Source organism: Schistocerca gregaria, chromosome 4 (assembly GCF_023897955.1).
Source record: "Schistocerca gregaria isolate iqSchGreg1 chromosome 4, iqSchGreg1.2, whole genome shotgun sequence".
NCBI lineage: Eukaryota > Metazoa > Arthropoda > Insecta > Orthoptera > Acrididae > Schistocerca > Schistocerca gregaria.
In genome coordinates this window covers 745,024,533-745,041,656 of record NC_064923.1, presented here as the reverse complement: position 1 = coordinate 745,041,656, position 17,124 = coordinate 745,024,533, and positions in this window count along the sequence as shown.

Here is a 17,124-nt window from a genome sequence, read left to right as displayed (position 1 = left end):
TATTCCTGAGCTCTTAGTGAGCGCGTAAAGATGTTATAGAAAATAGTATCTCCCGCCAATTTCGAGGGCCTGGTGAGAATTTTCCCCTGAAGCTATGCAACCAACATTACATAACTGTCGTGCGGTTTCTTCTTCAAGACAATTCTCAGCCTCATTCTGCAGGGGCAATGAAGATGTTCCTGCATCGTTTCAATTGGAAACGTTTTGGTTACCCACAATACAGCCCGTAATTGTCTCCCACTGAGTTTCATCTCTGCTCAAACGAAGAGCTGGCTATGAAGACAACATTTTGGCACAGACAACGAGCTTTAGGCCAGCGTAGAGAATTGGCGGAAAGCATTGGTAATAGCAGCAAATGTCTCCTCTTGCTCAGTATATGAATCTCCAGGAGATAATATTATTCTTTATGGCATTCTTTTTGTCATAGACTGGTCGAAAATAGTCGTAACTGCACATATCCAAGTCCGTGTGTGTGTATTTACGACTTTCTTTACATACACGATTCTGTTATCAATGTTCCGTGTATAGTTTTAGACAATGTCATTTTCGCGAATTAACAGTTCCGGCGAAGACAGTCCAACTCGTAATAAATAATTTATATCTTTCCGCAGCAGTGGTTCAAGTTTTAACGCGCGGAGCATTTCATTAAGTCGCGAACACGATACAAATTTTAAAGTACATTAGTTTATGCAACAGACTTTGCAAACAGTTCGATTCTCACAATGCGTGTACGTTGTCAGTGACGTGTGTGGTACTCCACGAAGCTCGTAAATTCAGACAATCTACCATTTTCTTTCATAATGTTCACGTCGAAATTTAGTTCAAGCTGTGACCAAAACATAAAAACGCGGCCATAAATTTTCTTGTGTTCCTTTCTGGAATGATTACACAACACACACATGTACATGCCACCACTGCTTATTCGCTGACGCACTGTTCGACCTCAGCTATTGATGCTGCTCTCGCACCACACTTCATACAACGTTTCTATATGTCTACCTTTAATTTTACACAGTGCTTTCAACAAAATCATTACGAAGAAGATCAAACGTTAAGTTTAAATTTTGCATACTAAATCAATAAGGAATTTGCTTGAAAATACAAATAAAAGAAAACACTGTAGAATAAACAATAAATATTCTAGCCATCAAATATATGTGTACATAATAAAAGGAAAAAAAACCGAAAGAAAGAAATAAAAATTATCTGTCGCAATTAGCGGTATCTTCACAATGATCAACACAGGTAAATCATTAATTCCTGTTTTTCTGAGGGACATACTGTGCTTATGCCACAGACCAAGGAGGACAGGAAATTAATCACCATAATGAACAACAGCATGGATATTTAAAAAATTAGAGACACAGTCCAGAAGGGGCCAATTATGGAGAACGCATAGCTATACAATATAAGAACTAGGTGACAGCTGATTCCTGTCACCGGCTACATAGCTGATCAATGCCACAAAGCAAAGAAAATGCTTTGGCCATGTCAAACAAAAATTGTACATTTAAATTTTATACAAGATATCTGAGGATAATCAAGACTACTTTCTTCTTGCCGTAGTAGACAAATTATCTCTCTCTCTCTCTCTCTCTCTCTCTCTCTCTCTCTCTCTCTCACACACACACACACACACACACACACACACACACACAATGAACCATGAGGTTGCTCGACCATTCCTAAAAATGAAGGAATGGCCATATAATAACAATAATAAACTTAAATAACGAGGAACAAGGTGCGATAGCCAGAAACACATTCAACAAAATGTGTAGCGAAAAATAAATTCTATTGCCACGAAGTGTCCTCAGTTACTGAGAACCAGTATAAACGGTAGTCACATTCATATATCAACGAACTGTTACCAAATGGCCATACAAATATACCATCGAGAAATTGAATAAATCTGGAAAACACGGACCACAAAAGATGGATGATTCCCCACACTTCGTAGTTATCCTACGAGGGTCTTGCCAAGGTGAAAAGCCGTCACAGCTTTCACCAACAGGCTCCGGATGACAGGCTACTCAAGCTGGACACGCCTTTCTGACCCTAACAGAAAACTTAAAGATAAACTTGTTACACTAGGCTTCCGGTTGCTCAAACATTTCGTATGAAAAGAGTTAGTGATGTGGGCCAGGCAAATGCCCTGTGGGCAGGGCAATTACAAATGGGCATTTGCCCGGGAATTTGCCAAAAGCAGTTTTCAATGCCCAAAATCTGGACATTTATAAAAAAGTTTTTAAGTTTTTAGTGCTAGAGTGTATAATTTACGAATTAAAGTAGGGGATGTGATGATACTCCTGATATTAAAAGTTAGGAAGGGCTCGAGGTGCTGACAACGGCTTATCATTTCCAGTTCTACTCTTCGCTCTCGGTTACTGTAGCACACACACACACACACACACACACACACACACACACACACACACACACACTCACACATGCAGCGTTGAACAGCTGTGTTGATTAGCCGGTATAAAAATTCATTGTTCTTAAGTCATTGCTTTGTAATGTAACGAACTTTATAATCCATGTTAAATCTCTGGATATTATTGATAACAAAATTATTATTGAATGTATTAAACAACTGGCATCTGTTTCTCGATGCCAAATGTATTTTCAAATGTTAAACTATTTCCAGTGGAAAAAAGAAGGTTTATTGTCAGATGTAGTGACGTTTGAGACAGATTATAGATTTCTATTCTCCTCCTATCTTTATCTACTTTCGTATGACTGCACTGCTGTGAAGTTAGAACACTAAAATGGATTTAATAAAAAAGCACTTATGCCCACTTTGCAGCTAATCTGCGTCGTAGAGCAGTACAAGGTAGTAATCTGAAGCCTATCGGGATGCTTGATGAAATAAGCTTTGTTTGTGGCAAAACAAAGAACGTTGGAGTTAATGTTATTCACGCTAGAGAGAACTTGGCTGATTATAGGGACGGACAAGAAATTTGATTCAGACAAGTTGTGTGGGAAGGAGTGAGTCCTCGCCCTCAAGAAGATAGAAATCATCGTCTAAATCTTTAATTGTGGTGGCAAGGTTTAAGAGAAACTTGTGCATTGGCAACAGTTGGCGTAGAAATTCTGGATTGGTCGATATCAAAAAAGGCAACAGACTCACTCAGAGAGCTGCAAAACTAACCTCCTCTCCTACAACTGGAAGTTAATGAATGAAGCAGGAACACAACGTAAGCCTGTTGACCCCAAGCAAAAACCCATACTAAGCAGTCCAGGCAAAGACAAAACGGAATGTAACCCAGTGGTCAGCGAGGTATCAGTTGCAGTAGACTCTGAGGATTATGTAGAGAGAAGCAAAGTAGATTATTTGTGAGTATCTGGAATGTTGGGAGCTGAGGTAAGCAAGCAAGTATTTAGTATTGTTTTGTGTTATTGACAGTGTAGTAACGAAGTTCAGATAATTGTCTTGTTACATAGGTTCCTCTGATAAGAACATGACATTGCCCTTGCTTAAAATTATTTCTCAAAGTCGTGTTTGAACATTCAGTTGATTTTTAAAGTTTTACTTTTGAATATAGATTTTCATTCGAATTTGTTAAGAAGTCGTTTTTTATCAGTTAAAATTCCCACCCTTCATTCTGTTTATTATGTATGTATGCACATTACACTTCGTGGTACGAAATTTCCAGTTGTAGTTTTTTAATGTTGCTTTGCTGCTGTATGCTGTGAGAAGATTTGGAGTAACCAGCAGAAATGTTTGACCAGACACGAGGTAAGAGAAAACACAGTTTAGGGCCAGGAATTTCTTTGCAAGTTCAGTTGCGCATTTTCAGGGTAGCACTGCATTTTTACAGAAACAGTTAGCTTCGATTTGTTGACAGTGTAGGGCAAACAATATTAAGTCTTTGTACGGGGTGTTCAAACCGTCTCTGCGCAGTGCCTTACGAGTGTTAGCCGCGCTTGCCGGATGCGGCAGTGAATATACACAAATGAGACTCTGTGAAATACAAGTTATTAATCTATTGAATACTCCTTTTCAGTTACAAATTTTCACATTAAATATTGAAAGTGTCCTCCCTGTTGTTGAATACACAATTCAATTCGTCTAATCGTGTTTCCAAACACAAGCTGTAACATTTCTTCTGTAACAGAACACGTGAAAGTGGATATTGCAGTTTTCAATTCATCGATGGATTTTGGACGGTTTTTATAGACAGTTGCTTTCGCTGCACCCCAGAAGAAAAAGTCAGGTGATGTTAGGTCAGGCGATCGTGGAGGTCAAAGTCCCTGTGAAATTATGCGATCACCAGAAACATCTGCAAGCACTGGTACTGAAAAGTGAGCTGTATTCGCGCTTGCGCCATCTTGTTGAAAATAACCGTTCAGTATTTCATTTAACACAAGTTCTTCTGTGAATGGATACATAGTATCACTGCAGTATCGTCGTGCGTCTATTGTTTCGTTGAAAAATATGGTACCCACAATCCGACGTCTAGAAATTGCAGTCCAAACTCCTATTTTCACAGAATGACGTGGTGTCTCATGAATACACAATGAATTTGCAGTACTTCACATACGAGAATTTTGCGAGTTCATGAACCCGGATAAATGAAACCACGCCTCATCAGTGAAAAACGTTGCATTAAGAATATCCCTTCCATTTTGTCGAATGAAATTTTTGAACCATTGACAATAATGCAGTCTCTTGCCTTGATCCGTATTTTTCAGTTCTTGCACGACTGTCACTTTGTATGGGAAAAGGTCTAATTTTTTCCTTACAGCTGTGTGGGCCGTTCCGACACTAACATCGATTTCCTGGGCGAGTTTTCTAACTGACTTGTTCGGACCCGTGGATATTATATCCGAAATATCGACTATTTTATCCTCAGACAAGACGCTAGGACAACCACTTCTCGGTGCATCTGTCACTTAACCTGTACTTCGAAATTTGTTAATCAAATCTCGCACAGTATCACGATGTGGGAGTGTTGTCTCCGGGAAAACTGAATTAAATGTTTGACGATCTGAAACTGTGTATTTACCGCCAGCTTTAAACACGTATTCGACTAAAAACACACTCCCTTCAATGGTAAGCATTTTAACAGTGACAAAAACGAAACAAACGAACAAAGGAACTAAATTTAAACGTTCACGTCAACACGTAACGGCGCACACCAACGATATTTCTGACGCCGGCTGAGGTAAACGAAACAGTGGAATGTTGGGAGAATCCACTTGAAGGGAACTAACCCAAGCAGGCGAACAATCATACGGCAAGCTCGGCTAACAATCATACGGCACTGTGGAGAGACTTTTTGAACACTCCATATTTAGTATTGTTTTGTGTTATTGACAGTGTAGTAACGAAGTTCAGATAGTTGTCTTGTTACATAGGTTGCTCTTATAAGAAGATGTGATTGCCCTTGCTTAAAGTTATTTCTCAAAGTCGTGTTTGAACACTCAGTTGATTTTTAAAGTCTTACTTTTGAATATAGATTTTCATTTGAATTTTGTAAGAAGTCGTTCCTTATCAGTTAAAATCTCCACCCTTCACTCTCTTTATTATGTATGCATGCACATTGCACTTCGTGGTACGGGATTTTCAGTTGTAGTTTTTTAATGTTGCTTTGTTGCTGTATGCTGTGTGAAGCTTTGGAGTAACCAGCAGAAATGTTTGTCCAGACACGAGGTAAGTGAAAATACAGTTTAGGGCCAGGAATTTCTTCGCAAGTTCAGTTGCTCATTTACATCAGAACACAGGTTGCATTTAGGTAGCACTACATTTTACAGAAACAGTTAGCTTCGATTTGAAGACAGTGTTGGGCAAACCATATTAAGTCGCTGTATAATTCAGCACAGTCAGTGTTTTGCAAAGCACACGAGTTTAAGTTAGAAATTAAATTGTTTCTTAACCATCTTTGGGAAGTTTTAGTAAACGATTTTAAGAAGTTTCACTTAGATAGAAAGAAGGAGACGTGTGGTTAAGTTACACATTGTCTGGGTAGCACACATTAACTGCAGATGATGAAAGGAATGAGACAGACTGCTTACACATACACACACACACACTCACATACACACACACGCGCGCGCGCGCGCGCGCGCACACACACACTGTCACGTGTGGTGTAATTGTGCGTATGTTGTGTTCTACAAGTTCAGCAAGATTACAATAAAATTAGTTACTTATTATTAATGCAGCATGAGGTTTTATTTAATCACTGCTTTTCCTGGCTAATGAACGTTATTTTGTTAAAGAAATCTGCACCTGAGAACGTGTAGCAATGTTGTCTGTCAAGCAGTGTAAATGTCACTAAGCTCATTGACAAAAGTAATCCTTTATAAGCAACAAACAAGCTAAATGTGTGATAAGTAATCTAAACTAAACAAGATTAATGATTTTTATAAATTTCAGTGCTGTTATTTGAAAGACTATGCTAGTTGCAGATCGTTTATCAAATTTAACACTACTGTTATCTCTAGGTGACTACACTTTTATTTAAGCAAAACGAACAGTTCTGTCACACAATACCACACGAACACTAATGTATCTTCCTGTCAAAACATTTCATAAAAATTGTTACGAAAATACCAGGCTTCATACATCAGCAGATAACAATTCAAATCACCTAAGATGCTTTTTCCAGTAATAGAAGTTCGATGTATTCACAGTCTAAGTGGGATTTATTACCTCAGAGTGGGTACTCGGCCAGTAGTACACAATTATTATTGTACTTGTAACCAACAATATTTAAGTTTCTACAGAAAATGAATTTAAAACTGCCACTGCAACATTTTGCTAATATGACGGCTAACATAAGACAACCACTTATCAGGCTGTGCTTTACTGGTATATTAAATCTTTTTTCACCTCCACTATATGCGTTAACATTTGAAAATATTTCTCAATCCTACAAGACACATTAATATTCACCATTTACCAGTAAACTGCGCTGTAGATCAATAGCGCTAACGACTGCGTTCTTTGGTAGCTGAACAGGAAACTTAACATACATATAGGACAAGAATTACAATGAAATAATATTCCAGACAAAGAACATTCGTTTCAATAACATATAAACTCTATTTTCAAATATCGGTTAAAACATAACAATATTTTAGTACAGTTTTTTTACAGATCTCTGTGTTACGAGACATCAATCACATCCTCTGAGCTCGAACAAGAAAAAGGAGGATTTTTCTGCAAAATCATAGGTAGCAAAAGATTAAGACTCTCATTGTATTTCTACATGGGTATTGTCTGAGATACAATTTTTTTTACAAAATATTAAAATATATCGTTGACCATAAGTATTCATTATTTTTATTAACGATGAAGTCATTTTTATTAGTTTTACGATAATAGGATCAAAGTTCAGTCACATTCTTGGGACATTTATGTCAACTATGGAAAACTGTACTAAAATGCTCGAGGATCTGCAACGAACTGACGCATGGTGCTGGGGATGGCAACTGAATCTCAATGTAGACAAGTGTAATGTGCTGCGAATACATATAAAGAAGGATCCTGTATCATTTAGCTACAATATAGCAGGTCAGCAACTGGAAGCAGTTAATTCCATAAATTATCTGGGAGTGGGCATTAGGAGTAATTGAAAATGGGATGAACATATAAAGTTGATCGTCGGTAAAGCAGATGCCAGACTGAGATTCATTGGAAGAATCCTAAGGAAATGCAATCCGAAAACAAAGGAAGTAGGTTACAGTTCACTTGTTCGCTCACTACTTGAATATTGCTCACCAGTGTGGGGTCCGAGCCAGATAGGGTTGATAGAAGAGATAGAGAAGATCCAACGGAGAGCAGTACGCTTCGTTACAGGATGGTTTAGTAATCGCGAAATTGTTACGGAGATGATAGATAAACTCCAGTGGAAGACTCTGCAGGAGAGACGCTCTGTAGCTCGGTACGGGCTTTTGTTGAAGTTTCGAGAACATACCTTCATTGAGGAGTCAAGCAGTATATTGCTCCCTCCTACGTATATCTCGCGAAGAGACCATGAGGATAAAATCAGGGAGATTAGAGCCCAAACAGAGGCACACCGACAATCTTTCTTTCCACGAACAATACGAGACTGGAATAGAAGAGAGAACAGAGGTACTCAAAGTATCCACCACCACGCACTGTGAGGTGGCTTGCGGAGTATGGATCTAGATGTAGGTGTAGAAAAACATGTGGGTTCATTTACAGACTTCATGTCTTCAATTGATCATTCACATTTCACATAAAATGCTGTCGCGAATACTATTTTGAATAAAATAGAGGCGTAGATATTACTAAACACACACACAACTGAGTGAGCTGGACAGGGGTCTGGTCTGCAGTTTTATTGATGAGGAAGTACCTGCTCTATACACTCGTGAACACTTTGCGCAGTCGGCAGTGTGCTGTCTGTCTCTCTCACAAGCCACGCGTTCCAACCGCTGCCTATGCTGGTAACTGGCAGCTCTACGGTAAGCCACAGTGGGACGTTGTTTCTGCTTCTGGCTCTTCCTACAACAATTTACTAGCTCGAGCATCCATTGCTGCCGCTCCGTAGCACACTGCTTGTGTTAGCTCCAGCACACATCCGCTTTCTAACGCGCTTACCACTGCAGCAGAGTGAGTGGTAGCGTCGTTCGCCCTCTGGCAACAAAAGCCGGTCGCCAGGTAGACGCCAGTGTGAGCGCCGCGTGGAACCGGACCGCTCCCCGTGTGGCGCAGCCGTGGCGAGCCAGCCGTCCTTCACCTTTGCCCTAGGGGCCACAAAACACCGGCTGTCCTGGCCGGGGTGATTACACGCCGCGCCACGATTAATTAGCGACGCCGCTCTCTTCCCCGTCTCCTCTCCTCCCGTCTCGTGTCCTGCTGGCCTTGCCTCCCCGTTCCGTGACATGGCGCTGCCTCAGCCGCGACCGCACCGTGTGTGCACTCCACTGCCGCCGCCCACGAGCCTTCACCTGCTGCTCCCCCCACGATGCGCCACCCAGGTGTCAAGTCGCTCCAAACGCTTGACTGGCGACGATCCAATCCCCACAGCAGCTGTGCGCTAGTTAGTCATGAGCGGAGCATACATACAACTCGTCACCGATTTGAACTTGAAGAAAACAAATAACGAGACCCATATATATTGGGTGGCCCATTGATAGTCACCGGGCCAAATATCTCACGAAACATGCATCAAACGAAAAAACTGCACAGAACGAAACTCGTCTAGCTTGAAGGGGGAAACCAGATGGCGCTATGGTTGCCCCGCTAGAAGGCACTGCCATAGCTTCAAATGGTTCAAATGACTCTGAGCACTATGGGACTTAACATCTGAGGTCATCAGGCCCCTAGAACTTAGAACCACTTAAACGTAACTAACCTAAGGACATCACACACATCCATGCCCGAGGCAGGATTCGAACTTGCGACCGTAGCAGTCGCGCGGTTCCCGTCTGAAGCGCCTAGAACCGCTCGACCACCATGGCAGGCACTGCCGTAGGGCAAACGGATATCAACGGTTTTTTTTAAATAGGAACCACCATTTTTATTACACATTCGTGTAGTACGTAGAGAAATATGAATGTTTTAGTTGGACCACTTTCTTCGCTTTGTGATAGATGGCGCTGTAATAGTAACATATGCATAAGTACGTGGTATCACGTAACATTCTGCCAGTGCGGCCGGTATTTGCTTCGTGATACATTACCCGTGTTAATATGGACGTTTTACCAATTGCGGAAAAGGTCAGTATCGTGTTGATGTATGGATGTTGTGAACAAAATACCCAACGGGCGTGTGCTACGTATGCTCTTCGGTATCCTGGACGACATCATCCAAGTGTCCAGAACGTTCACCGGATACTTACGCTATTTTAGGAAACAGGATGTGGTTAACCACATGTGAAACGTCAACCACGACCTGCAACAAATGATGATGCCCAAGTAGGTGTTTTAGCTGCTGTCGCGGCTAATCCGCACATCAGTAGCAGAGAAATTGCGCGAGAATCGGGAATCTCAAAAACGTCGGTGTTGAGAATGCCACATCAACATCGATTGCACCCGTACCTTATTTCTATGCACCAGGAATTGCATGGCGACGACTCTGAACATCGTGTACAGTTCTGCCACTGGGCACACGAGAAATTACCCGACGATGACAGTTTTTTTGCACGCGTTCTATTTAGCGACGAAGCGTCATTCACCAACAGCGGTAACGTAAACCGGCATAATATGCACTGTTGGACAGCGGAAGTTCCACGAAGGCTGCGACAAGTGGAACCTCAGCGACCTTGGCGGGTTAATGTATGGTGCGGTATTATGGGAGGAACGTTTATTGGCCCCCCATTTTATCGATGGCAATCTAAATGGTGCCATGTATGTTGATTTCCTACGTAATGTTCTACCGATGTTACTACAAGATGTTTCACTGCATGACAGCATGGCGATGTACTCCCAACATGATGGATGACCGGCACATAGCTCGCGGGCCGTTGAAGCGGTATTGAATAGCATATTTCATGATAGGTGGATTGGTCGTCAAAGCATCATACCATGGCCGGCACGTTCACCGGATGTGACGTTTCTGGATTTCTTTCTGTGGGGATAGTTGAAGGATATTTGCTAACGTGATCCACCGACAACGCCTGACAACATGCGTCAGTGTATTGTCAATGCATGTGCGAACATTACGGAAGGCGAACTACTCGCTGTTGAGAGGAATGTCGTTACACGTATTGCCAAATGTATTGAGGTTGACGGACATCATTTTGAGTATTTATTTCATTAATGTAGTATTTACAGGTAATCACTCTGTAACAGCATGCGTTCTCACAAAGGTTATGTCCACAAAAGTACATGTATCACATTGGAACAACCGAAATAAAATGTTCAAACGTACCTACGTTCTGTTTAAATGGTTCAAATGGCTCTCAGCACTATGGGACTTAACATCTGAGATCATCAGTCCCCTAGAACTTAGAACTACTATAACCTAACTAACCTGAGGACATCACACACATCCATGCAGTATTCGAACCTGCGACCGTAGCAGTCGCGCGGCTCCAGACTGAAGCGCCTAGAACCGCTCGGCCACACCAGCCGCACCTACGTTCAGTATTTTAATTTAAAAAACCTACCTGTTACCAAGTGTTCGTCTAAAATTGTGAGCCATATGTTTGTCACTATTACAGCGCCATCTACCACAAAGCGAAAAAAGTGGTCCAACTAAAACATTCATATTTCTTTGCGTACTATACGAATATGTAATAAAAATGGGGGTCCCTATTTTTTAAAAAACGCAGTTCATATCTGTTTGACCTATGGCAGCGCCATCTAGAGGGCCAACCATAGCACCATCCGGTTCCCCCCTTCAAGCTAGACAAGTTTCGTTCCTTGTAGTTTTTTCGTTTGACGCTTATTTCGTGAGATATTTGGCCCGGTCACTATCAATGGGCCACCCTGTATACTACTGCGAATAGGCCATCTGATGACCACGTTCCAGTTTCAGTCCTTCGTTCTTTGTTCCTTTCTTTTCTTCCAGTATGCTTTCATTTGTTCACTATCTTTCTTCTCTCTGTCTTCAGACGATTTTGCACCAGTCTTCTTAGCCACACTGCCTTAGAATCCTTCCATTTTTCCCGAAAGGCTTCTCTGATGCTTATATCTTCCGTTTCTATGTCGTTTCTTTCTAAATCCTTTTTTACTCCCCTGACTCAGCTTCTTGTGGGCTTCTTACCCCACAAATATTTAAAAATGTTGTTGGTTAATCTAGTGCCTTTCTTTCGAGGTAAATGTCCAAAACGCATGAGTCTTCTCTTTCTCTTTAAGTTTGAAATAATTTCTGTATTTTGGTATATTTCAGCATTACTGCGTAATTTCCAACCATCTGCTGTGTTTTGTGCTCCTAATATTTTTCTTACAATTCGCTTTCTAGTACTTCTAATGTATCTAAATTGTACTTTAATGAAAGGCATTCGCTTGTATATAGGCATTCTGGCTTCACTACTGTGTTCTAAAGCATTAATTTCCGTTTTGGGATAGGCACTTTTTTATTGTAGAGCTCTTTAGTCATACCATATGTTCTCCCCATTTTGTGCAACCTTTCCTGTATTGCAGTTTTTTCCAAAGCGTTTTCTTGGATTATCTCCCATAAATATTTGAATGTTTTTACGCTTTCTATTTGCTCAGTATCTGCTTTTAGGAATTTGGGAGCATCCTTAACATCTGTTAAAAATTTTGTTTTTCCTGCAGAAATGCTTAATTAAGTAATCTGTGGCGAATTACTGACTTGAGATTAAATATTTGTTCTGAGCCGTAATTTTATTGTTTTTTTTCCTTCATTACCAGAGCAGCTGACGTCATATGTGTGGAAAGTCCACAGCTACAGAGAAGTTTAAAAATGCTATGGTAGCCAGTTGAAACTAGTGATTCCTATAAAAACACAGACGTTGAGATGACATACGAAGCATGAAAACTGACAATCATATAAAATAACTCATAAAATTACGGCTGTCGGTATTTAGTTTCTTCAAGTCCTTGACCAGTGGCACTCCCATTCAATTTAGCCAAGATGGAACAACAGAAACTCGTCACCGATTTCTCTTATCTTTCGCGTGAATGCGTTTGATACTGATATGTACCAAGTACTGCTCTGGTAGAAAGTTCGCTCGTGTGGACGTCATCCGCAGCAAGTACACTGATTTGGAAAACTTAAAACAGAAGTAACTTTTACACGATGTACCACTGCCAAGTGACACCTCTCGAAGAAACTTGAGTCACACACGGAAATAGCTACTACTGTATAGTACAGAACGTAACTGAAACAAAAACACAATATGAAATGAAAAACAAGTCCAAGTTGCAATTTTTTTACTTTTTATTCATTCGATGACTAGTTTCGGGCCGAGACCCATTTTCAAATCAAAATAACAATGTCGAAAATGCCATTTCCGAATATGTCAAAAATGTGCGGTGGACATTTACAGTGCCCGAAATTAGTCACGCAATCAATTAAAAGTAAAAAAACTTTTAACTTCGTCTGTTTTTCGTTCTGTTGCTTACCCAAGCTGCTCCATCGTGCTGGAGGTTCGTAAAACATAATGAGACACTTAGAAATGAAACTTTCATTCAAAGACAATAAATTCGCTCAAATCACCACGATCTATGACGGTCCCCTGGACACTAGAAAAGGAGTGACATGATCATATAAGGGACAATCATAATGTTCCAGTTCGAGAGTCAATTAACCGCTTGCCTACATGTCTATGCTTATATATCCGCATCGAGGTCGCGATGGGTTTCATATGCGCTACAGCAACGGTCGCAAACGGTAATTTTATTATCTCAACTTGTAGCAGGTGTGTGAACACCACATTCGAGGAATGTGTGCTCTGCAGTGTGCTCCCGCGCAGGGCTCAAGGTTGGTAAGGGGTTCTTGTAGTAGAGTACCCCATTCCTACACCAGTGTGGTTGACAACCACTGGAGGACTGAGCTTCAGTACTTTTCCCCACCCCTCGATGGTATTTAAATCAGGGTACATTCGCCGAACATCTTCTCGGTGCAAGAGGTCCTCAACCAGCCCTGTTCGGGTGGCCGTGCATTGTCATCCACAAAAATGAACTCAGGGTCGAATACCCCCATGAAAAGACGCACATGGTGAAGGAGCACAGTGCCACAATAAATTTTACCGGGGAGTGTACCGTGTTCAAAGATTGGGAGGTCAGTACCTCCGTACATTACACCTCCCCACACCATAATACCTGGACCTACAAAACGATCATGTTCATGGGTGCACTACTTGTTCTCATGTCTCACCATTTGAGGGTACGTACAGAATCATTACTCAGACTCAATCTGCTCGCATCCCAAAAGACCACGGGGGTACACCCCTCGTTGCTTCCGTCCCTATGCTCTTGGTAACATCGCAGATGGCCCCGCCGATGTGCGGGTGTCAGCGGATCACAACGCACTGGTAGCACGGTTAAGAGACCTCACCCATGCAATCGCAGTGCGACTGTGGAGCGTGGGACTGCGTGCCTTGCACTCCTGTTAAGGATACAGGGTACTTTTCCGGCTCAATATTACGCAAAAATCAAAACCTATTTCTTTCAGGCACTGTTTATAATGTATATGTATTACACATATTTTGCTGATATCAGGTAATCCAGCACATTTTCTAAACAGATTAGAAGTATTTTGAATAATTTTAACTGGTTCAAGGTTATTAAAAATTACAATGAAACTGATGCAATTTTTTTTTTCCAAAATGATTCCTCAAAGTGAGGTACCATTTACTCCAATGTTATACATTGAATGAGAGCAAAATTTTACCTGATATGCATGACATGATGGCTGAGGTACTAGATCTATTTAATTCCAACTATCATGTATGCTACAAGGATAAAAAATATCACATCTTACATTTTAGTTTTTATAATTATTTTCCGAAATAAAAGTGTTATTTTTTCTATAATTTAGTTGATTGTGCTATAAAGCTTAGGTGTTCTACATAAGTATGGACTACTGCAAGCTACAGAAAAAACTGAAGCAATGATTTATAAACTTTTGGAAAGTTTTGTAGTTGAATTATGAAAAACGCAACTTGCGGGAAATTACGAATGAAGACATGAGTCCAATTAAACTGTGCCTCAGAACATTCCTGAAGCGTAGTCCTCATCCTGCAGCATTTCTTCATCTTCACGCTTCCTCTTGGCACTCCTTTTAGCACTTCTTGCTTCTTTGGTAACTTGAAGAGCGGATCTTTGAGCTTCAGACACCCGTTGTCTGTCACACTCAAGCAATTGATCTTCCATATTAGAGCCACATTTTATACCAAAATTTCTCAGGACTTCCAACCTCTCTATCACTCCATGACTGAAACATATCACTACATCTAGTATACCAACTTTTAATGTATTTAGTCCTACAAAAAGATTCTTGGGTAATCTTTCCGATATGCATTGGTTGAAACTTTCATTTGTATTCTGAGTGCCCCCATGAAGACATTTACTAATCAAAACAGGGTCACTGAGGCGTCTAAAATTGGTTTTATTTCATTTATAAGAGGCTCAGGAAGAGAATGCTTATGAAGGTATACTTGACCACTTTCCTTTGCTTTTTGGTAACCACATTAAGAATCTGCTCCTTTAGGGCAAAGTCCGTGAACATTGTCGTCATCTGTGGACAACTTATGAAAGCAGGTGGCCCATATAGCTTTTCTCACTGCTGTAACATCATTCAGAGGTGCAGTTTGTCTAATGGCCAGTCCATAATAACTCTGAAGAAGATCTATTTCAGTTTCTGTCAATCTCCTTCGGACAGACAGAGATTTTCCAGCAGATAGCGGCTTTCCTTTCATTTATAGCTGTAGTTTCCTCAATCTAGCAACCATCCTCTTTTGCACATGTCCACAACACTCCAATTTTGTTACCAAACATTGAACTAATTAATTTTATAGAAAGCTTGTAGTTTGTATATCTAATGTAATAAACGGGCACAAACCTCTCAAATATTTTTAGAGCTCCATCACACTCCATACCTTCACTGTAACCATCATACCTCTTAGAACACTGATGTTCAATCTGTCCTTCAGTGTTACCATGGCAGGTGTGGCAGTACTTAGATAAGCACTCAACATCAACAGTTTTCCATTCTCCAGAGAAGTAGTACTTTCAACAGCACTCAAGGAAACATTGTCCCCGACGTTGCCATATCCCATCAAGTGCAACAGTTCCTTCTACTGCACGTTTCATAGATGCTTTAAACATCACCGTCAAGGCACCTAAAAGTATTTTTATGTGCTTGCTGAACCCACTGGGAGGAGAAGGACGGCCCATCAAACCACAAAAAGTTTGAGCAGCTTTTATTCCTTTTCCTATTGCACGCATTGCATACACTAACTTCAAATTCACATCATATGAATTATGCGCAATGTTCGAAGTCATTTTCGAGGTAGATTTACTGCACGACCTACACAGAGCAACTAATTTTGATGCTAAACCCTTCTTGCTACTTTGTTGTAGTTTCCATACAGCTTACAGCATCACATTGTTTGCATTTCGCCACTTCCTTTATCAAAGAAGATAAGATGCCCACGTCAACAACAACAAATCCACTACAAACAGCGTCATTCTTAACATAAAAATTTGGATCACCAGGAGGCGTGCCATGTGGGAGTTTCTTCCACGAAGAACTGATAGGTAGATTACTTTCAACAGTGTGGCTTGCTTTGTTTTTGAACTGGTTACCACTGAATTTCCTTTTATTGAATTTCTTGTTGCGTGGCAGAGTTCTTATTTATTGCACTCTAAGGGATATGTACTTCCGAAAATATATAAAGCACTTGGGAAACAAACATTCAGTAACAGTGAACAAACTGCTTTAGCGAAACAAAAGTAAATATTAGCAAAGATAATCATTTACAGGCACTAGAAACCTGCACTGTTTACAACATATAGAATATATCATACGTATAATCGCTGGAAAGAGAAATTTCACATTTCATTTCGAAATAATACTGGTTTCTGTAACAGAAATAAAGGGGGCGTATTTAGTATATATAGTTATTTTTTGAAATGCTATAATGTGTATATCAATGTAATCAGAAAAGACTATAGAATTTAATAAAGTCATTAAACATTTCGATTTTTCCACCATTTATAAGTATCCTGTATCCTTAAATGTGGATGCATCTGCACCCACTGTTTGGCGTGGCTTCTTGCCGTCTGCAAAGTGTAGCAGTCTCATGCTGCTGTAGCTGACCGTGGTCGCAACAGGGCCTGCGGCTCGGAACGCTTCCCATGCACACAAACAGTGCTGTCAGTAATACCAAACTACTGGAAAACACTCGTCGCACACTGGCCTACTTCCAGGTTCCAGCTTGTTCTTCCCTAAGTAAAGTCATCCGGAAGATGTCTCCGGACCATCTTCCAACGACGAACACCACCACATTGCGCCGTGACTGCTCGCTGATTGACACACATTGTCTTTTTCCCGTCCTTCAACTGCCTCAAGTTGAGAAGCCAATTCCATTTGGCGCTGCAGACACGCTGACCTCCAGCCATTTGACTTTCAGATTTTTGTACATGACTGAGACACCTCTGGAAAAATGCTCCCACAACTTTCATTCACTACAAACGAATGATCAATGTTATATTACTGTACCTTTCACG